Source organism: Carlito syrichta, unplaced genomic scaffold (genome assembly GCF_000164805.1).
Source record: "Carlito syrichta isolate Samal-C Ts95f unplaced genomic scaffold, Tarsius_syrichta-2.0.1 Scaffold302949, whole genome shotgun sequence".
NCBI classification, from domain to species: Eukaryota; Metazoa; Chordata; class Mammalia; order Primates; family Tarsiidae; genus Carlito; species Carlito syrichta.
In genome coordinates this window covers 183,392-206,429 of record NW_007247045.1, presented here as the reverse complement: position 1 = coordinate 206,429, position 23,038 = coordinate 183,392, and positions in this window count along the sequence as shown.

Below are 23,038 nucleotides of genomic sequence, written 5' to 3'. Positions count from 1 at the left end.
ATGTAAAATCCAGTGACAAATAGCCACATATTGTGTAGTTCCATGTATATGACCTATCCAGATGGCAAACACATACAGACAGAAAGTAGACTAGTGGTTGCCACATGGGGGGTTGGAGGGAAGAAAACTGGGACAGAAATCTCATTAGGTATGAGATTTCTTTTTGGAATGATGAAAATGCTCTGGAATTAGATAGTGGTGATGACTGTACAACAAAGTGAATATACTAAAAACCACTGAAAATTGTATACTTTAGTGAATTTTATGTTATGTTATTTGCATGTTAAAAAATAAGTTAAAAATATGTTCGGCTGAGCGCGATGGCTCAAGTCTGTAATCCCAGCACTTTGGGAGGCAGAGGCAAGAGGATTGCCTGAGCCCAGCGGTTTGAGACCAGCTTGGGCAACATGGTGAGACCTCTTCTGTACAATAAATCAGAAAATTAGCCGGGTGTGGTGGTGCACGCTTGTAGTTCCAGCTACTTGGAAGGCTGAGGTGAAAGGTTGGCCTGAACCCCGTAGGTCAAGACTGCAGTGGTTGTGAGTGTGCCACTGCACTGCAGGCTGGGCAACAGAGTGAGACTCCAACTCAGAAAAAAAAAATATGTTCAGTGATAGAAAAAAGTGCTCATGCTTTATTAAAGGGAAAACATAAGGTACATAACTTAGCTATGGTATCCACTATGCTCTATAGGTACCGTCATTTCTGAGAAATACAGTATTGGGATGTATGTGTGTGCATAGCAGGTACAGAGGCAACCACAAACTCAGACAGCTAAGGAATGTCATGTTTATCCCAATTTTAAAAGTTACCTGAAGGCTAAGGCAGGAGGATCGCTTGAGCCTAGGAGTTTGAGACCAGCCTGGGCAACATAGTGATACCTCATCTCTACAAAAAATGAGAAAACTAGCAGAGTGTGGTGGTGCACACCTATAGTCCCAGCTACTCGGGAGCCTGAGGTGGAAGTGTTGCCTGATCCCAGCAGGTTGAGGCTTCAGTAAGCCATGATCATGCCACTGCCCTCCAGCCTGGGCAACAGAGTGAGACCCTGACACACACACACCCACACCCACACACACACACACATTGCCTGAGAAAGAATTCTCCCATGCCCCATTTAATTATCTTTCCTTTTCACCCCTCAAACCCTGCCTGGGTTGAAACAGCAGCCTGGGCCTGCATGGGCTCTGGAGGGCGGGGAGAGACGAAGCCAACTGCTGTTTCTGTTTCTGGATGGGTCTGGGCATTCTCGTGATTGGCTGAGATTATGTTTGCAAGTTGAGGGACTGCATTACTAAGACTGAACAAAAATGTTTCCCCCTCTCGCTGGAGTTGCCCCACTGGCTACATTTTAAAGAGATATTGAGACACCAAAATAAAGTGTTCTGATGACATCATCGGTGCAGCTTGGTCCGCCTGCTGGTTCCAATGGCTGTATTTCTGCGCCCCACGTGGGCCAGGCCTCGGGCTGCTACAACAAAGATTTGCCTCATTTAGCCTCAAAAACATCCTGGGGCAGATCATAGACTCCAGATGATCCGGAAGGAGAAACTGAAGACCAGGTGGTTAGATTGTCTGTACCCGGTCACACAGCTAGTAAGTGGCCGGACTGCCTTTCTGGGCTTCTGTCTCCTCCTCTGTGAGATGGGGATGCTGCGGCCACCTTGCAGGGTCACCATAAGCATTCACTTGCAGAGGTGAGTGGAGGTCTGCACACAGTAGGCGGTGAAGTTGGGGTTCACACTCTCCTCCTTGAGCCTGCCCCTGCCCCACCCCCTGGCACTGTCTCTGACTGGGACCAGCCGTATTTTTAGCTGGTAGGTCCTCACATCTGGAAAACATGGGCTTGCTGGCACATGACTTTTGGATTCCAGAAATCCTCCTTTCTGTCGCCTGACCCCTCGCCTCTGGGCGGTGACAGCAGGAATCCCCAAAGCCAGGCTGGAGAGGTCCCAGGCTCTGGGAAAGATTTCTGCCTCCCCAGAAGCCAGGGCCAGGCCTAGCTGGCTCAGCCCTTCCTGGGCAGCGCTCTGTGCTAACCTCACTTCACATCGATGTTTCTGGTTTACTGGGAACCAGACAGAATCTGCCGAGTCCTCAGAATATGAGAGGTTGAGGTTTTCTCTGCTGGTGTTGGTCTGGCATCCTGCTGGTCCTGACTGGGGGATCCAGGGAATTGGGTTTGTAGAAATCTGGAGTGGGGTACAATGGAGGACCCTTGTCCCCTGGCTCCCAGCCTAGTGACAGGACAGCCTCAGCCTCCACGTTGGGAGGGAAGTTATTCCCAAGTTCCTGGTCCTGTGTTTCAATCTCACTTGCTGTGTGATCTCAGGCAGAGACCTTTGCCTCTCTGGGCTTCACAAGCCCATGAATACAAAGAAAGGATTGGTTTTCCACCGTGTGTGTGTGTGTGTGTGTGTGTGTGTGTGTGGTGTGTGTGTGTGTATGTGTGGGACATGAGGGACTTTGGAAATGGGGGGACAGTTTGACATTTAGTGCCAGGAAGTCAGGGATTGTAAGTGTCCTGCAGTGCACAGAAAAGTCCCACATCACGAGTGCCTGCTGTGCCTCATTGAGAAATTCTGGGCGGGACCATCTCCAAGGCCTGTGCCTTTTGATATTCCAGGGTTGCTATTGAAAAAGAGCCCCTTGCTATTTAATCTGAGGAAAAATTTTCTTATGCTAACAAAGCTCTCATCACTGAGTTCATCAAATACCAGGCACGGTGTCAAGGAATGAAGAAGCCCCTCAAAGACCCCACTGCCCTGTAGGAGGGTGGGTCTGGTTCATTGGAAGGGCCTTGATGGGTGTGGCTGTGGGAAGGTTCGGGATTAAGGGAGGGTGGGAATGGAATTCCCAGCACCAACAGACCGAGAGACTCTGGAGTGGGGGTGGGGGAGGTCCGGGAAGGGAAGGACAGAGGATAGGACCTGGGTGGTACTCGGGCCACTGGAAGGCAGGGGTCTGGGAGGCAAAGTGGGCATGGCAAAGTTGCTGGATGTCGTGGGGTTGGCAGAAAAGGATGCCGAAAAGCAGGGATGCCAAATGCTCAATGTAAAGCGTGTTGTGCAGTGTAGACACGCCTCCACGTTCCATCACCGTTTAGTCCACACCCACCCACCCTTGGGGGCATGGGACTGAATAGTTTATTTCAGAAGATGCACCAAGGGGCTGAGACTGTGCTCAGGGACCACTGAGGTGCCCATAGCTGGCCTGACCCAGGAGGCAAGGGTAAGGAGCAGAGAGGCCATGAGAAGGCGAGAATCCCTACCACGGAAGCTCAGGGTGGGCTTCCAACTGCCAGAGCGTGAAGCCAGGGGCCGGTGGTCACCCACTCACAGTGATGATAACGACGGCCAGCATTCATGGAACTCTTGCCCCGAGTAGGGGTGACGAGGCCGTGAGTTGCAGTGTCTGACCTAGTAGTTTCCCGGGGCAGGACACCGGAGTCCACACTCAGCTTTCCCCTTTCTACTTGTGAGACCTCGGCAAGTCACACACTTTTCTAAATGTCGGCGCCCTCATCTGTGAAATGGGGGCAACCTCAGAGCTTCCCTTAGATGTCGTGAAGATTAAACAATGCAGAGCCACAAAGGGCATGAGCCCCTGACACACGTTTCTCAGTTGATATCAGAGAACAAGATGGTTGCCATGCTCCATTTTCCTTCCCAGGGTGGGATACTGCTGCTGACATTTGGGCTTCACACATCTTCTCTAATCTAATGCTCGCCAGTTCCACAAGGCGAATATTTTCATCCCCATTGCACAGATGGAGAAATGGAGGCTCAGAGGGGTGAAGTGGCTTGCCTGAGATCACACAGCTACCAAGCGCTGGAGCTAGGGTTTGAACTCAGGTCTCTCCTACCCCCACAGTCCTGCTCCTTCTGTTCCGCTGGGAAACCTCCAGAGTTGTCTGACAGTGGAGTAAGATGTCTTGAGAAGTAATGAGCTCCCTGTTACTCGGCAGATTGGAAGAGGATTTCTCTCTGGGCTGGAGCATAGAGGGTCCCTGGACAGCTCAGTGATGCAGTCTTAGGCCTTGGGAAGGGTTGTGAAGGTTACTGGTGAACTTCCAGGCCTGGGTCATGAGGTTTGGGGGTAAGGGGGTGCTGAGAAAGCCAGAAGACCCACAAGACCCCGTGCTGCCCTTAACCCACATGGAGGCGCATGTGCCAGGACGTGTGTGTGTGTGTGTGTGTGTGTGCACGCGTGTGCGCGCACGCGCGCGCACAGGTATGCTGAGTCAACACTGCTTTCTTTCTTTCACCAAGAGTCCAGTCCTGCTGGTGAGACCACCCCACAAGGAACAATCTGCACTCGAGGTCACAAATGGTGACACAGGACGTGGGTGTAAAACTCCAGAAGAAAAGTGACAGGGGAGGGCTGGAGGTTTGGTGGCCACTGGGTCCCTGACATCCTTTATGCAGAAAGCCTGGCCCTTCTATTCCCTGGCATTGGCTGGAGGGGACCTTGACTCGGGAGCAGGGGGAGTGGGAACCCCACAGGTGGGCCCAGGGGGCGGGGCTCAGACTGCGCATGAGTCAGGAATCTACTGGGCCACACTGGGTGACCTTCTCGTCCCATGTCTATCCAAGAAGGGGCCTGGGCTCGGCTCCTTCCTGTGCAATGGGGGGCGGGAGGGGGTCTCGGGAGTCTAACTTGAGTTCCTCAGAATTCCCCAAGTTGGGCAGGCTTGGGAGCATTCATTCCCCTAAAAGGCCTGGTGGGGAGTGACTGGCCCAAAAGGGCATTATTGCCTCAAAGAAAAGGAAAGCAATTCACTGCAGAAATTTCCTGTAGGAAGGGTACCCGGGAGATTCCTGGGTTGTGTGTGAAGCGGGTGGCGTGCTTTCTTCCTGCTCGGGGGTGGGGGTGGGGGGGCACGTGACTTCTCAGAGGAAGAACAGCTGCTTCCACACCTCCGGACTGAGTGTGAGAACGCAGGCTGGAATTACAACAAGAGGGATTAAGGTCAGACACTTAGCTCAACCAGATAAAGCAGTCATTTGGATGCCTCTCCTCGGAGAGGGCTCTGGCCTGAAGTTGTAAGCAGGTTTAACGAGGCTTAGAGAAGGCCGCAGACTCAGAACAGAAACAAAGTGAGGGGAAGGTGAGGTTTCAGATCAGCAGCAGAGCTTGAAGCCCTGGTCCTCTTCCTGGCACTGCGTGGGACATTTTGGCATGGGCACGTGGCTCCTGTTCCCCGGAAGTCTGTAGTACATTGCTGGAAGAAAATATCTGAAAACTAGAGAAAAAAGCCAAAAAATGTTTTTAAAAAGTTAAAGTTCAAACCCAGGAATCGCCATTGAGCACATGCCAAGTCCCTGCAGGCATGAGATCATGCAATGCAGGAAAGGGATCGACGTTGATATCCCACTTCTTGGAGGAGCCTGTGGCCTCAGAGAGGTTGTAATCCTTACCCAGGGCCACACAGCTGTCAGTAGCAGACCAAGCTAGGGCCTTTCTCAGTCCTTCTCAGTGCTGGGAGCTGTGCTACGCAGTGGGGTTCAGGGACCACAGGCCACACCTGTCCTCATGCTTATAGACACCCCACGGCAGGTTTAGAGAAGGAGTTCCTGCTGCTGGGAGCTCAACGTCTCAGACCCATTCCAGGTATGTGAAAGCAGTGGGGATGGCAGGTGGGGCTCGAGGAACTTGGGCTCAGAGAGGACACTTGATAGTGAGGGTTCTCTGGGGTCAGGCCAGGTGAGGGCAGTTATCCCCAGCTCCAGGATCAGCCATGGCCAAATGGTGGACCCTGCCCTAGGAGGCAGAATGGTAAAGTGGTTAGAGACAACAGCTTTGAAATCAGGCACATCTGCATGCCAACCCAGATCCAGCTCTGTGTGACTGTGGGCAAATTACTTGCCCTCTCTGAGCCCTGGTTCCCCCAACGTTAAACAAGAACAGTAGTATTTTCCTTGCAGGGGTGTTATATGTCAAGCCACTGGCTCGGTGCTTGGCATGTCAGAAGCATCTCTGGACGGGAGCAGCTATTATTCAATTTCCAATGGGGCAAGTCCCTTCTCCTCTTGTTCCAGGGCTTCAGTTTCCCCAGGTAACGGGATGAAAAGCCAGGGCTCTGTCAGACCCCAGGCAGAGGCTCACCAGGGCCGGGTCCCCACTGAGCTCAGATTCCCAGCCCCTCTGTGGAGCCAAGTAAACACAGGGGAGACAGCACGGCTCCCTCAGCCGCCCACTAACAACCAGATTCCGAAGCCGCGGCAGCCGCGGCTGCCGGCTCTGATTGCCTCTGGCTCCAGCGTCCCCGGTCCCTGCTGCTGTCACCCTCATGGGACCCTGGGGTTTGGGGTGGGGCCGTGGTGGAGGTGGTGCAAGCTGGGCTCGTGGTGGTGGCGTGCAGGACCACATTGTCAGCTGCTTCCATGAGCAGATGGCTTTTGTCTCTTGGCGCCGCCCTCTCCAGCCGCCTCCTTCCCCGTCGGTGACTTCACTGGCCCACTAAAGCTGTTGGCAGATGAGACAGAGACCAGAATGCTAGAAAACTCTCTCCTCCAGCTGCACCCTCATTTCTCTGAGGGCAAGGCCGGTGTTCTCAGTTTTACACTACGTTCTTCTTCGGTGTACTGAGAGTCCATCATCCTCTGGCTTTTCGCTTCATGGGAGAAATCAACATGCATCTGCGGAGGGCAACTGTGTGCTAGACATAGGTGAGCAGGACACAGAATTCCAAGCCCTCAAGGATTTCATAATTTCTGCCCGGTGAACTCCTATTCACCCTTCAAAATCCACCTCTCCTACCTCTTCATGGTGCTCATCTCATGCCACTCTTTCACTGGTTCTCTGCGTGTGGCCTGTGCACTTTCAGGGGACACACCAAGCTCTTTCCCTCTTGAGGATCTTCACTGGGCGCTGCACCCTCGGGCCCCTCCCACTCACGACTCTTGAGCAACGCATACCCAGCTCTCAAATCTCAGCTCACATGGCACCTCCCATATGCACAGAATAAGGCTCCCTGGACTTTTCCCTCAAGGCTATTATTTTGGTCTGTAATTTAAGCATTTACAGTGTGTTTATTCGACTCCTGCCTGTCTCCCATCCAAGAATGTAAATGCCATGGGACAGGGAGTGCAACTTTGATTATTTTTGTCATCCCAGGGTCCGGCATGTGGTGGACTCTCAGTACGCATCTGCTGAAGAAACTTCCTCTTCCATGAAGTTTTCCTGCATTTCCTCAGGCACATTTGGTTTCTCTCTCAACTGTACATCTCCCAGAATGTTCTTTCTTGTTATGCTTTGTTGATGATATTTTTATTTTGGAATATTTTATATATACAGAAAAGTACACAAACATATGTGTATAGTTTATCAAACAATTTTAAAGCAAACGCCAACTTAACTATTACCTGGGTCAAGATGGAGAACATTACTGGTAACTAGAATCCCCAATGCACCTTTTCCTTCCTGCTAGGGTTAGCCATGATCTTGATTTTTGATCATTTCTTGCTTCATTTTGTAGTTTTGCTATCTACATAAGCATTCCTAAACCACACATTTTAATTTTGCCAGGCAAAACAACAACAACAACAACAAAAAACCTATTTATTTATTTAGAATCAAAGTCTCACTATGTTGCCCAGGTTGGACTTGAATTCCTGAACTCAAGCGATCCTCCCACCTCAGACTCCTAAGTAGCTGGGATTGCAGACACCCACTATCATGTATAGCAGCTTTGCCTATTTTTTTGAGCTTTATGTGCATGGAATCATACTGCACATAGTTTGTGTGTGTTTGCCTTCTCTGGCTCAATATTTTGTTTGTGAGGCCTGTCTATGTTGCGGCCCATTCATTTTCTTTGTAGCATTTTATTATATTTCAGGGCATCATGTATGTATCCTTTCTACTATGGCTAGACATTTCAGCTCTATGACTGTGAACTTTCTTTTCTGTTTCCTGTAACACGTGAACACTCAGATTTTAAGGTGTTATATACTTAGGGATAGAATTGTTGTATTAGAGAATATCTATTTCATTAATTTTATTAATAATGCTAACCTATTTTCTAATGTATTCTTGTCAATTTATACTTTCTTGTTAGTGAATAAGAATTCCCATTGCTCCACATCCTTGCCAACATTTATTATTACCAGAGTTTTTATTTTTTATTTTTATTTATTTTTGAGTTGTAGTCTCACTCTGTCGCCCAGACTGGAAGTAGTGGCTGCTCCTGGCCACCACAGCCTCGACTTGCTGGGTGCCGGCGATCCTTCCACCTCAGCCTTCCAAATAGCTGGAACTACAGGCGTGTGCTACCACGCCCAGTTAATTTTTGATTTATTGTAGAGATGAGGTCTCGCCAAGTTGCCCAGGCGGGTCTCGAACCCGCAGGCTCAGGCAATCCACTCACCTCAGTCTCCCAAAGCACTGGGATTACAGGCTGAGCTATCGAGCCCGGCTATTGCCAGAGTTTTTAATTGTTGCCAATCTAGAGCATATGTTCTTCCATTTCATTGTGATTTTAATTTGCTATCCTTCCTTACCAGTAAGCTTGAGTATCTTTCATAGTGCTGTTAGTCACTCAGATTTCCTTTTTTGAGAAGTGCCTTTTAAAGTCTTTTGTCTTTTCTGTTTCTTGACTGTTGGAATTTATCCTGGACATGGATTCTTTGTCAGATATGTGTTGTAAATATCTTCTCCCACCCTAGAGGTTTGTCTTTCCACTGTTAATTTTCACTCTCTTAATTTTTCACTTTCTTACTTTTTGTTAATCAGACATTTAAGGTTTTAATGTAATAAGTGTTCTTTTTATTTTATTTTATTTTATTTTATTTTTGAGTTGGGGTCTCACTCTGTGGCCCAGGCTGGAGTGCAGTGGCAAGGTCACAGCCACCGCAGCCTTGACCTGCTATGCTTAGGTGATCCTTCTACCTCAGCCTTCCAAGTAGTTGGAACCACAGGCCTGTGCCACCGCACTTTCCTCCCTGGGTTTGTAATATCTTTTGAAAGCTTGATCCTTGCTTCTCGTACTTAGGTCTATAATCTACATGGAGCCCTTTTTATGGTGTGTGGTAGGGGTTAGGGCTCATTTTATTTCCTGCCATGTGAATATCTAGTGAACCCAGCATCGTTGTTGAAAACACTATCCCTTCCTCACCACGCCACATTGGTCATAGCCAAGTGTCCATCCATGCCTGGATGTGCTTCCGGATTCAGTTCTGTTGCACTATGTGTCCATTCTTGCACCAACGCCACCCCTTCCTCAGCTTCACTTCACTCTACTACAGTGTTGTATAAATTCTCAGCAGCTGACAGATCTAATCTTCTGTCTTGTTATTCTTAAAATGTCTTGACTCTTTGAATTTCCTTTTTTCAAAAAAAATTTTTATTTTAAAGATGGCTACAATTCAGGGTTAGGTATACAAATAGTCATTGTACAGGTAAAGTTTGGGCCTCACTTTGGTCCCCACTTTACCTGGTTTGAGATCAGGTACCCTTACTGATGAAGTGTGCCCCTCCCTCCTCTGGAAGTTTCCCACTACTGCCAATCCCTTTCTTGTAGTATTATGATAATTGTTCAGGGTTCGCTTATGAGCGAGAACATGTGGTACTCAGTTCTTTGTTTCTGTAATAGATCACTGAGTAATTACAGACTCTAGATCCATCCAAGTTTCTGTGAAGTCCATAATTTTGTCCTTCTTTATGGCTGCATAATATTCCATCATGTATATGTACCACATTTTAAAAATCCAGTCTACTTTCAACGGGCAACACGGTTGGTTCCATGTTTTTGCTATTGTGAATAGTGTAGCAATAAACATGCGTGAACAGTTATCTTTTTTATAGAATGATTTGAATTCCTCCGGGTTTATTCCCAGATGGGGAATTGCTGGGTCATATGGGAGGTCGATGTTTAGATTTTTTTAGGGCTCACCATACTGTTTTCCACAGAGGTTGTATTAGTTTACACTCCCACTGACAGTGCAAAGTGTTCCCTTTTCCTGCATCCTCTCCAGCATCTGTTGTTATTGATGTTATCTGTTGTTGAGTTATTGATAATGGTCATCCTGACTGGTATTTGCATTTCTTTGATGATTAGTGAGACTGAGTATTTTTTCATGTATCTGTTGGCTGCTCATATGTCAAGCTATCCCTCTTTGCTGATGATATGATTGTATACTTCGAAAATCCAAGAGAATCTGTCAAAAACCTGCTTTCACTGATAAAGGACTTTGGCAAAGTCTCAAGGTGCAAAATCAACGTGTAAAAGACAGTTGCATTCTTATATACCACCAACAAACAGACAGAGAGCCAAATAAAAAGCACAATCTTGTTCACGAAATAAAATATCTTGGCATCTTCCTAACCAGAGTAGTAAAAGACCCTTATAACGAAAACTACAAAACATTGCTCAAATAAATCAAAGATGACACAAACAAATGGAAAAATATTCCATGCTCGTGGGTTGGAAGAATCAACATCGTTAAGGTGTCCACCCTACCCAAGGCAATCTACAGATTTAACGCCATACCCATCACATGACCAGCATCATTCTTCTCAGACCTGGAAACAACAATACAGAAATTCACATGGAATCATAAGCGATGACAAATAGCCAAAACAATCTTCAGCAAAAGAAACAAAGCGGGAGGTATCACACTTCCAGACTTTAAACTGTATTGTAAGGCTAAATAATCAAAATAGCCTGGTATTGATACAAGAACGGGCATACAGACCAATGGAACAGAATAGACAGTCTGGAAGCAAAACCTCAACTTCTGGCCAGGCTCAGTGGCTCAGCCTGTAATCTCAGCACTTTGGGAGGCTGAGGCGAGTGGACTGCCTGAGCCCGCGGGTTTGAGACCAGCCCGGGCACTTAGACCATTTCTCTACAATAAATCAAAAATTAGCCGGATGTGGTAGCGCGCGCCTGTAGTTCTGGTTACTTGGAACTACAAGTGGAAGTTGTAGTTCCTTCCTTGAGGTGGAAGGATCACTGGAGCCCAGCAATTCAACACTGGGGTGGCCGTGAGTGTGCCCCTGCACTCCAGCCTGGGCGATGGAGTGAGACTCCGACTCAAAACAAAAATGAAACAAAAAAAACCCCTCAGTTTCTCAATCATCTCATCTTTGACAAAGCCTCCACTAACAACCACGGGGGAGAGGAGGACCTATTCAGTAAATGGTGCTGGAAAAACTGGCTGACCATTTGCAGAAGATAAAAACAAGACCCCTACGTATCACCATACACAAAAATCAACTCTAAATGGACCAAAGACCTAAGCATAAACCTCAAACTATAAGAACCTTAGAAAATGCAGGAGACAACCTTATGGAAATTGGAACTGGCAACCAGTTGTTGATCAACACCCCAAGTGTCCATGCCATAAGAGATGAGATAGACAAGTGTGATCTCATCATACTGAAAAGCTTCTGTAAAGTCAAAGAAACCATCAAGAGAGCAGGGAGACAGCCCACAGGCTGGGAAAAAATATTTGCCAACTGCCTAACATCTAGTATTTACAAGGAACTCAAGATGCTGAAAAGACAAAGACAAACAGCCCTATTAAAAAGTGAGCAAAAGATATGAATAGACACTTCTCAAAAGAAGACCCTTTGAATTTCCACATACGTTTTAGAATCAGCCTTTCAAGTTCTATGTCTTACCAACACATACACACCACACACACACATACACACACACACATACACACACACCCCTCTGTTCATATCCCAGCTGTCTGCAGTTCATCTTTCACAGTGCTTAGCGCTTGATCATGGAGGTTCATCTGTCTGCCTTCCGTCCCAGTGGTGACCACACCCAGGGCAGGGACTATGGCTTCTCTTCACTTCTACAACCCAAAGCCTTCCTTCCTTGAATGGAGTTGGGGCCACACTCCACGCTGTTACCACAATCATCTAAAGGGTTTCAGAGAGTGAGAGTGAGAGAATAAAGGGAATTTGAACATGTGAAATGCTATGGATGGCTCTGCCCTCCATTCCACCCAGGGAATGTGGGGCCTGGAAGGAAACTGAGATCGACATCCAGAGTCTATGTTTGTTCCTGGAGGTGTTACAAGTTCCCATGTGCCATCTTTACAGGCTGAGTGAGGATCTTGTGTTTAAAGACACGTGTGCGTCACAAGGCCCCAGTAAGCCCGCCATATTGCATTTGACCAAAGAAATGGCAGTCAGACCTATGCTAGCAGGAAACTGACTGTGTTGGATGTAGTGAGAGATGTTATAGAATGTTGGTCTCAAAGTAGCACCTCCATAAAGGATTTCCATGGATGAATTGAATGATGCCAGTGTTCTCCTTGTGTGTTGACTTTGGAGCCAACTTCCATATATGACAGGACTCCACCTAACCTTCTATGGCTCCAGCCTCCCTGGTGACTCTTTTACAAGTTCCTTGGAAGCAGGGCCTATCTTCCCCCCTGGAGTGTCTGTCCCAGAACTTGACACATTGTAGGCCCTTAGCAAATGCTGTAGGATTAGACTTAATTCTTAAGTCCTGTTTGCCTTTCGCAAATGCTTTGTTTACTGTTTAAAAGGCAACCTTATTGAGATATTGTACTTTACAGGCAATAAAATGTATCCATTTAAATGTACGTTTTGATGTGTTTTGACAAATGTATATATCTGCGTAATCACCACCACCATCAAGATATAGAATACCACCATCATGGCTCACCCTGTTACTGCTCCCCACCCCTGGCCTTGGTGGACCCTGAGTAGCTTTCTGACACAATAGACTAGATCTGCCTCTTTGAGAGTTTCATATAATTAGCATCATACAGCAAGCATGCTGTATTTTGATCTGCCTTCTTCTACTCAGTACAATGTTTTTGAGACTCATTCATGTGTATCAGTAATTCTTTTCTTTTGATTGTGATGTAGCATCCCATTGAAAGAATATACCACAGTTTGTTTATACAGTAACTGGTTGATTGACATTATTTCTAGTTTTAGAGCACTGTATTAGAAATAAAGCTCCTGTGAACATTTGTGTAAAAGTCTTTATGTGGATATATGATTTCATTGCTCTAGGATTAATATTTAGGAATGGAAGTGCTGGGCCATGTGGTAAATGTGTGTGCGCTTAACTCTCTAAGCAACTGCCAACCTGTTTTCACAGTTATTATTATGCATTCTCATCAGCAATCTACGAGAGTTCCAGTTGCCCTGTATCCTGTCTACACTTAACATTGTAAGTCATTTTATTTTAGCCATTCTGATGTGTTGTATCAGCATCTTACTGTCATTTTCATTTGCATTTGTCTAATGACATATGACGTCAAGCATCATGTCATGTGCTTATTGGCTATTTGTATATATTTTCTGATGAAGTGTCTGTTCACATATGTTAAGAATTGGTTTGTCTTCTTATTGTTGAGTTGAGAGAGTTCTTTATATATTCTGGATACAAGTCCTTTGTTAGAATCTTACATTGTTAATATTTTCTCCCAAGGTGGCTTGCCTTTTCATTTTCTTAACAATGTCTTTAAAGAACAAAACTTTTAATTTTGATGATGTTCCACTTACAAAGCTTTTCTTTGATGATTAGTGAATTTTGTGTCAGATCTTAAAAAATCTTTGTCTAATCCAAGGTCAAAAAAATTTTCCCCTGTAGTTGTATAATTTTAACTTTTCTCTCTAGGTCTGTGATATATTTCACATTAATTTTTATGTGTAGTAGGAGGTGAGTCTCAGGTCCTTTTTTTTTTCCATAAAATATCTAGTTGTTCTAACACCATTTGTTGAAAAGTCTATCCTTCCCCCATCAGATGATCTTGGCACTTTTGTCAAACTCAATCGACCATCTATGCTTGGGTCTATTTCAGGACTCCATTCTGTTCCATTGATCTTTATGTCAATCCTTTTACCCGTAGCACACTGTCTTAAATACTGTAGCTTTAAAGTAGGCTTGAAATCAAGTGGTTTAAGTTCTTCAAATTTGTTTTTCTTTTTTGACATTATTTTAGTTATTCTAGATCTTTTGCTTTACCATATACATTTTATAATCACCTGGTCAATTTCTCCAAAAAACCTGCTGTGTTTTGATTAGGATTGTGCTGAATCTGTAGACTAGTTTGGGGAGAATCTGTAGATCAATTTTAGCAATATTGAGGCTTATGATCAAAGAATATATCATTTCTCCTTTTCTTTGGGTGTTCCTTAATATCACCCAGCAAAGTGTTATAGTTTTTCTCAGTTATTGCATATATTTTGTTAAATATATCCCTATGTATTTTTTAATGCTACTGTAACAATGGTATTTTCATAAATTCAATATCCAAATGTTTATTGCCAATATATAGAAGTGCAATTTATTTTTTAATATTGACCTCACATCTTGCAACTGTGCTAAGCTCACTTATTGGTTCTAGAAGCTTTTTATTAGATTCCTTAGTATATTCTATAAATACAATTATGGGGTTTCAGATTTTCTTTTAAAAATAAAAATCGTTTTACTCCTCTCCCACCATATATGCATTTTGATTATGTATTTTATTTCATTTTCATGCTGTATTGCATTGGTTAGTACCGCCCATACAATGATGAATCAAAGTGGTGAGAGTGGGTATCTTGACTTGTTCCTGGTTTTAGTGAGAAGGCATTTAGTCTTCACTTCAAAGTATTATTTTAGCTCTAGGTTTTTCACAGACATTCTTTATCAAGTTGAATAATTTTCTTCCATTTCTAGTATGCTGAGAGTTATTAATCATGCATGAGTATTACATTTTGTCAATTTTTTCTTGAATTTGTTGAAATAATTATGTAGTTTTTCTAATTTATTCTGTCCAATGCTGCACATAATATTTAATAAATTTTCAAATGTTAAATCAATTTCGGGTTCCTGAAATAAATGTAATTGTTCATTTTATAAATTTGCTAAAATATAAAGAATTTTTGCCTCTCTGTTTATGAGGGATATTGTTCTGTAGTTCCTTCCTCTCCTTCTCCCTCCCTTCTTTCCCTCCTTCCTCCTTTTTTCTTGTGTTGTCTTTGTCTAGTTTTGGTATCATGGGGGTGTTGACCTACGCAAAATGCATTGGTAAGTTCTTCCTGTATTCTTTGGAAGAGTTTGTATTATATTGGTGTTACTTCTTCCTTAAATATTTGATACAATTTACCATTGAAGCCATCTGAGTCTGGAGTTTTATTTGTGTGAAACTTTTAATCACAAAACGAATGCTTTAATAGACACTGTAGTATTCAAATTTTCTGTCTTCTTTAGTTAGTTTTGATAATTTCTATCCTTCAAGGATTCTTTCATTTCATCTGAGTTATCAATTTATTAGCATAGAGTTGTTTGTAATATCCCCTTATTATCCTGCTAGAATCTGTAGTGATGTCCATTTTGCCTTCCTGATATCGGTAATTGTATCTTCTTTCTTTCTTTTTATTCTTGATCACTCTGGTTAGAGATACAGTAATTATTTTCCAAGTACCCATCTTTGGGTTTTATGAATTTACTTAATTGGTTTTCTTTCTTCTAATTCATTGATTTCTGTTCACTACGATTCTCTCCCTTCTCTTTCCTTTGTGTTTATTTTCTCTTCTTTCTTAAGCTTCTTTGAGTGGAGGCTTAGATAATTGACTTTAAGTTTTTTTTCTGGTTTAAACATTGAATACTCTAACTTTCCCTTTAAGCACTGTCTTAGCTGTGTCCCACTCGCTTTAATATGTTGTGTTTCTATTTTAATTTTCATTTAGTTAAAAATGTTTTCTTCTTTGATCCATGTGTTATTTAGAATTATTTCAATTTCCAAATATTTAGAGTTTTTCAAAATATCTTTCTATTACTGATCTCAAATTTAATTCTGTTGTGGTCAGAGATCATTCTCTGCATGATTTCAATGCTTTCAGATTTGCTGAGACTTTTTGATGGCCCAGCATATGGTCTATCTTAGTGAATGTTCCACATGCAATTAGAAAATGTGTATTGTGCTGTCATTGGGTGGAATGTTCTTTAAATGCCAATTAAGTCTAGTTGGTTGAGTCTTACTTATCTGTACTGATTATTTAAACCATTTTCGTTATTTGTTTTTATTACACTAAATGTAACATGTGTATTATAAGAAAAATAGGATGATTTAGATGCAATAGGTACTTAATAAGGCAGAGGTTTTTTTCCCTACATAATGTAGATATGATTATTATTATTTACATTTTACAGTTGAAAACACTGAGGCTCACAAGGTGAGATTCGTTCGCTTAGTGTCAAGTAGACAGTTAGTGGCAAAACCTTATTTGAACCCAGATTAGTTGAATCCTAAAGCCTAGGCTCTTAACTATAACACATATGTCTCCCCTTATGTAAGCTGGCTGCCAGAGCACAGGGTACTGGAGGCTGGAGAGTTGCCCACAAGATCTAAGGCAGAGATTAATTAGTTGTTTGTTGTTTTGTTTACAAATTGCCTTTTTAATTGAGTTTCAAACTATATGTTTCAACATTATAATGAAAAGGAAGAAAACTGAGGCTTCCTGGATTGAACATAAATAAAGCAAACCTCCTTTGATCATATCTTACATGTGGACTCTCAAAGTCAAACTCAACGAAGCAGAGAGGAGAATGGTGAGTACAGAGGGCAGAGGCCAGGGGCAGGAAGTCAGAAGAGGAACGCCAAAGAATACAAAACATTATCTAGACAGGGGAGGTAGATTCAAGAGACCGCTTGTATAACATGGTGACGACAGAAATAACAACGTATGCTCTAAGATTGCTGATGGATTTTAACTGTTCTCACATACCAAAAAAGAGACAAATTTAGAGGTAATGCATGTTAATTTGCTATATAGGGATACATTGTGAAATGGCTAATTTGAGCAAATTAACATGCATTTTGTTTGTTTTTAATCAAGAGAGGCAGGGTTCCCAAAATCGTCTTGAAACAGATCCCTTAGTTAACTGCGAATACTCTGAAGGGCTTCCTAATCAGCCTACTAATTAGAGGGTAGGGCCAGAGAGTTTTGATCTTTGGGGTTTTAGTGGAGACAGCCACTCCCTTAGATCTCTTGCAAACTGAGGAGGTTCAGAGCAAAGGTTAACTACTTGCATCAACAGCCTGTAGAAGATAGTATGGATGGTGCACTGCCTGATTGAGAAGGTTATTCAGAGAATTCCTCCATTAACTAAGGAATTCACTTCAGTTGCCTAGCCTAGTGGACAAGGTGGTCCCACCCAAGGCCCCAGGGCAGGAGAAGGTCAGAGACCCATGGAATCCAATTATCTTATGGCGAAGGATGCCTAGACAGGTGAGCGGGGAGGGCTTTGGGGACAGGCCCAGTTTGGAGGCCCACTGCTTGGGTGAGTGAACAGGTCACATCCTCACTAGATGTGGGTCTAGTTCACAAACAGGCTACCGTGCATGTGTGCACAGGTAAAATATTCACAGACTCTGTGACTCACGAACCTAGGAAATCTACGTTTCTGTCTTCTGTAGGACTCAAGTCCCCGACTCAGGATGGTGGAAATGGAAACATGACATCAGTGCTGGGGACGGGAGGGACCCAAGAATGAAGTTTTACAAGAACTCATCCCATCAGCGAGGGCAGCAGCAACAAGGCAGCCATTCATGGAGCCCTTGTTTCAAGCCAGGTACTGGATGAGCAGGTGAGCCATATCTTACCACGATCCGGGTGTGCTGGCTCCATTTTAGCTACTAGAAAGTGGAGGCTCAGAGAATCAAGGTAATTGCCTCACGTCATACAATTAAAGTGGAGTTGGAATTCAAACCTCAGACAGTCCAGCTGCAAAGTGTATGCTCTTTGAGCTGGAGAGCTGACCCAACCACGGAGGCCCTCAAATGCCAGACTGGTCAGTTAAACTTTATTCTGAAGGCAGTGGGGAGCCATAGAAAACTTCCGAGCAAAGAGAGGAGGTGGCATGTCCAGAAAGATCTCTCTGGGTCCTGGGTGGAGGCTGAGTTGCAGTGGGAGATTAGTTAAGGAGCTGCTCAAGACAGGAAAAAAAATTCACAGTTAAAGCAAAGTCAGCCCTGAAGACTGGAATGAATGAGGAAACTGGGTGTAGAGCGGAGAAGAAGAATTTTCATTCAGTGTTGGAAATGGACAGAAGGGAGATTAAATGGAGAGATGACTGGCAGGGTCCGAGGCGTGGTATGTGGACATAGGGCTGGGGGTTGAGGAGATGGACTTCTGTAAAACTCAAGATGAACAGGAGAGAAAATTCTGAACTCGAAATCAGGAGCCCAGGGTCCTTTACCCTTGCTGTGGGACTCACTTTGCCCCCCTCCCCTCAGCCTCAGGTTTTCCCTTACGGCCACTTTGCAGGGATTGACGAGCATTTGATACCTGCTTTGCAAAAGGGAGAGCCCATTACTGGTGTCTCCACCTCCACTCCTGGTCCTTTTAATTAATTCCTTCAGAACAACCAGAGGGAGTTTTTTGGGTTGTTTTTCAGTTGGAGTCTCAGTCTGTCGCCCAGGCTGGAGTGCAGTGGCCTACTCATGGCCACCCCAGTGTCGACCTGTTGGGCTAGGCGATCCTTCTACCTCAGCCTTCCAAGTAGCCAGAACTATAGGCGTGCGCTACCATGCCTGGCTAATTTTTTGATTTATTGTCACAATGAGGTGTCACCAAGTTGCCGAGGCTGTTCTCGAACCCGTGGGCTCAGGCAATCCCCTCACCTCGGCCTCCCAAAGTCCTGGGATTACAGGCTTGAGCCAGTGCACCTGGCCACAGGGAGTTTTCAAGTCAGTCAAATCAAATGCCTGCTCTGCTCCTGCCCCCTTCTCCACTCTGTTCTTAAAACCTACTGCAGGCTTCCACTGCAGTTAGAAAAATATCCAAAGCCCCTGCCATGGCATTCAATGCCCTGAATGACTTGGTTCCCGTTCACCTCCAGGATCTCATTCTCTCTCTCCCTCCTGGTCCTTCATTGCCTGCCAACCATACTGGCCTTCATTTCAGTTTCTCTCAATTCACTCAGCTCTTTCTTGCCTCTGAGCCTTTACAAATGCTGTTCCCCCTACCTGGAGTGCCCTTGAATCAATTAACTGTTGGCTGGGTAACAAACCACTCACAAACCTAGGGACCTAAAACAATGACCACTCGTGGTTTCTCAGGAGGCAGTGGGCGGGCTGGGCAGTTCTGCTGATCCCGGCAGGTCTGGTTGATCTTGGCTGGCCCACCGAGTATTTCAGTCAGCGGCAAGTCAGTAGGTAGTTCTGCCAGTCTTGCTCTTGACTGGCCTCCCACACGTGTTGGTGGTGAATGGACTGTGAGTTGGTCTAGGCTGGCCTTGGCTGGGATGGTGGGGACAACCAGGCTCCTCCCTGTGCCCTTCTCTCCGCTCCAGCAGGCCTGCTGGGGTCAAGGCAGGAGTCCAAGGGAGAAGGTGGAATCCCGAAGTGTGTTTTCAGCCTCTGCTTGGGTCAAGTCTCTAACCTCCTGCTGCCAAAGGAAGCCGCATGGCCAAGGCCAGAGTCAAGGGTGGGGAAATAGACTCTGCTTCTTCGGAGAGAAGAACCAATGGCAAGGTTGTCGGACTAAAGGTCTGGACACAGGGAAAGTGCCTTCCCACACTCTGTCACCTTGGAGAAGCCTTCCCTGACCTTTCTGGGAGCAATAGGCCTCCCCTGGGTTCTCTCCATCACTCCCTGCTTTGACAAGGAAGCAAAGTCAGTGCTCAGCAGGTATTTGTGCATCGACTACTAAACCATCATGCCCGCGTTCTTGGAAAAAGAAGAATGACACTGTGCCTCTGACTGGTCAGTCCCCTCCCTGAGTTACTGCATCCCAGGAGTGGGGCCTTATGCAAAGTAGCTCCCACATCAGCCTATACCCTGTCCCCTGAGGCATCCTAGGCCCCTGAGGCTGCCCTGGCCATTAGAAGTGAGGTTCCCAAGCCTGGCTGAAAACTTGCTGACCTAGCTGCCATGCCCTTGCTGGAAAGTCACATTACTCCCAGAGTGAGTCAGGCCATGCTGCCCCAGAGGGTGTACAGGCCTTGCTCCACTGCCCTTCACTCTTAGAAATAGAGTGTATAACCCACCCTGCCGAGTGAGGCTCTCTGGAGTCTCAGAACTGAGGTACAGCCTGTGGGTCCTGACCCCAGTGGGGTCCAGGTTGGGCTGAGGTTACTCAGTGGGCTTGGGCAGGACAGGCCATGGGTCTTCAGCTCTGCCCCTCTGCCTTGCCACTGTAGGGACATCTAGAAACAGGTCCACTTGCCATCTGGGGCAATGTATTGGGGGCGGGATATCAAATGGGGACCCCTTATGCCCTCCCCAATATCAATATCTAGAATAGTAGTAATAGCAATCATAGCAATGACTACTGACATGGCGTGTACTGTCTGTAACACACCTCGCATGCCTTAGCTCGCTTAATTTTCACAGTAATGACATGACTTGGTAACATCATTGTCATCATCCCATGTTATAGATGCAGAACCAGAGAAGGCGAGGGGTATGCCTGAGGTTGCACCACTGGGAGATGGTAGAATGAGGATTCAACACCCTCCTTCATCACCAGGCTTGGGCTGCCTCAGTCTCCCCTCCAGCAGTCCAGGTCCTGGGCTGCACCTCTCGCTGCTACCCCCACCCCTTGGCCTTGCAGAAGCTTTGTCTGTGTACACGACTCAAGGCCTGTCTTTGCACCCCCTGAGTCACAGAGCAACTTGGCCTCCTGGGGTCTGAGCTGAGGGAAGGCCTGGCAGCTGGTGCAGGGCCCAGAGAGCCACGTGCAAGCTACAAGTGCCACCCTGCCAGGGACTTTTTTCTCTCCCGTAATGGGACCCTGCCATCTCTCCAGGCCCCTGGGAGCCTGCAAGGCTGTGGGCCAAGGCCTTGGCAAAGCGGGCAGCCAAGGATGTTGAGTGGAAGCAGATGTGCCCGGGGGTGGGGGGGAGCCCTGGCCTGCTGCCCAGAGGCTCCTCTCCATCTGGAGCCCTTGGGCTGGGGAAGGATACACTGATTGTTAGAGCCAGTGGGGGGCTGGACTCAGACGAAGCTGTCTGGGACCAGAATATTGTAATCTGGGTTAAGAAAGAAATCAAGCCTTCATTTCTGTTGTGCATGCCAGGGTTCTAAGCCAATGGTGATTACAGATTAACACCCAACTTCCAATACATTTTATGGCTGGAAAATGGAGGCTTAGGGAGGGGCAGGGCTTTGCCCAAGGTTCCCTAGCACTTTGGGAGTTTGGACATACTATACAATGAGGGTGACTCTTGGGGTAGAACTGAGAGTAGTCCCCAGCCTTCCTCTGGCAAGGTATGCATAGACATCTTTCTTGTCTGACCTGAGTGGCCCACAGAGCTGTGTTGTTTTCCAGAAGAGAAACCGCCACCATTCTAGAAAGGGGAAAGATAGCTAGTGTCCACCTGGGAAGGTCAACTTCTATCCTGAAGCCAAAGGACTTCTCCACCATTTACTGGCACAACTGACATCTCCAGGGGGAAAGAGAACCTGCCTTTCTCTAGTGATCCTGCTTGTGGGGTCCTTTGAGAGAGACAGCTCTGAGCTGGGTAAAGGATACCTGAATTCAGGTCCTGAATCTGCCTCTGACATGCTTTCTGACCTTGTGCAAACGAGTTTCCCTCTCTGGACCTGTTTTTTCATCTGAAAAATAAGGATAATAGTATGCTAACGTTTTCTAGGGCAACAGAGTATCCGTTGAAAACCTGGCCCCTTGACCATTTCTTGAGAGTGTCCACAGTCAGCCCTTTGAGGTAGGAAGAACAATATTCTCACTGCCTGGAAGGGAATGGACATTCAGAGACATGAAGGATTGCTCAAAGACACACAGCATTCATGAATCAATGCTGTGGGGTGAGAGGGAGGTTTCCTAATTCCTAGCTCTGTGGTCATCTCCTCCCTGGGAGACCCAATGCCTCTGACAGACCCCACAGGGGCAGCAGACATGGCCTTCAGCCCTGGGGTTCTCCACCACCCCCGTGGAGGAGCTGAAAACGACAGCAAGGATGACAGCATTGAAATGTGCTTCTGAGCTTCGACATGGTGCTTGGCCTGCTGGAGAGTGAGCCAGCCTCAGCTTGGATAGCTCCCTGACAGGAAACTCACTCCTTCCTTGGGTGGCCTGTCTCATCCCAGGTCAGCAGCAGCGACTGTGAGAAAGCATCCTCAACTTGGGCGGACGCCTGACTCCTCATCAAGGTCCCTCCTGCCCCACCCCAGGCTGTACACAGGTGTTCCCAGCCCAGGGTAGCCCCCTGTCCTGGACGTGGGCCCATCTGGGGCCAGCTGGGTCTCCCAGCAACTCCCCACCCCCACCCCAACCTGGCCCCGGATGCTGAACAGCCTCCTTTACTGAGACTCTGGCTGCCTGGGAGCAGGTGGGTGGGCACTGCTCTTCTTTGCCATGGCAACACTGGAGGGGCTCCTGGTCCTGCCAGCACCACATCCTGCTGGTTCTGGAAGGACACCTCCCTCCTCAGGGGAAGGGATGAGACTTCTGAGACAGGCCGGCAGGAAGACTCAATTGGTCCAGAAATCAGAACATGAGTTGTTTTGCTTCTCTGAGCCTCAGTTTTTTCATCTGCAGAATGGGGATGGTCACAACCCCTGACCAGCAGGGCCTACGGGACTTGTATAAAACCCAACAGGAAACGTGGCTGGAAGTAAAAGGCGTGTGGACGAACACATTGGACACAGGTGAGAATTGTGTGGAGCCGAGAGCGTCTCACCCAGGTGTGATTCTGGATGAATCTGAGCCTTCCTGGCCTCCCTGCAGCTGGGGGTTCCTATCTACCCTCCAATGCCTCCTGTAGCTGTGGACAGATCCCCTTGGGGCCCACGAGTCCTCAGGCAGGTGTGATGAAGACCTTAAGATGCCTGCTTCACAAACTCCACAAAGCACCAGGTCCTGGGGCTGCTGGGGGGGTGGGTGATGGGGGACAAAGTCATGGGATCTATAGGGCAGGGAACTCATTCTCCTCTGACGGCAAGTTAAAACATGTTTAAGATATTGAAACAAACATGGCTGTATAATGAAACCGAAGGAGGACATGGCATGAACTCTGAAGACATCACACGAGGCTGAGGAGATTCAAGGCGACTGCAGGCCTTTGCCTCACAGGGCTCTGGCC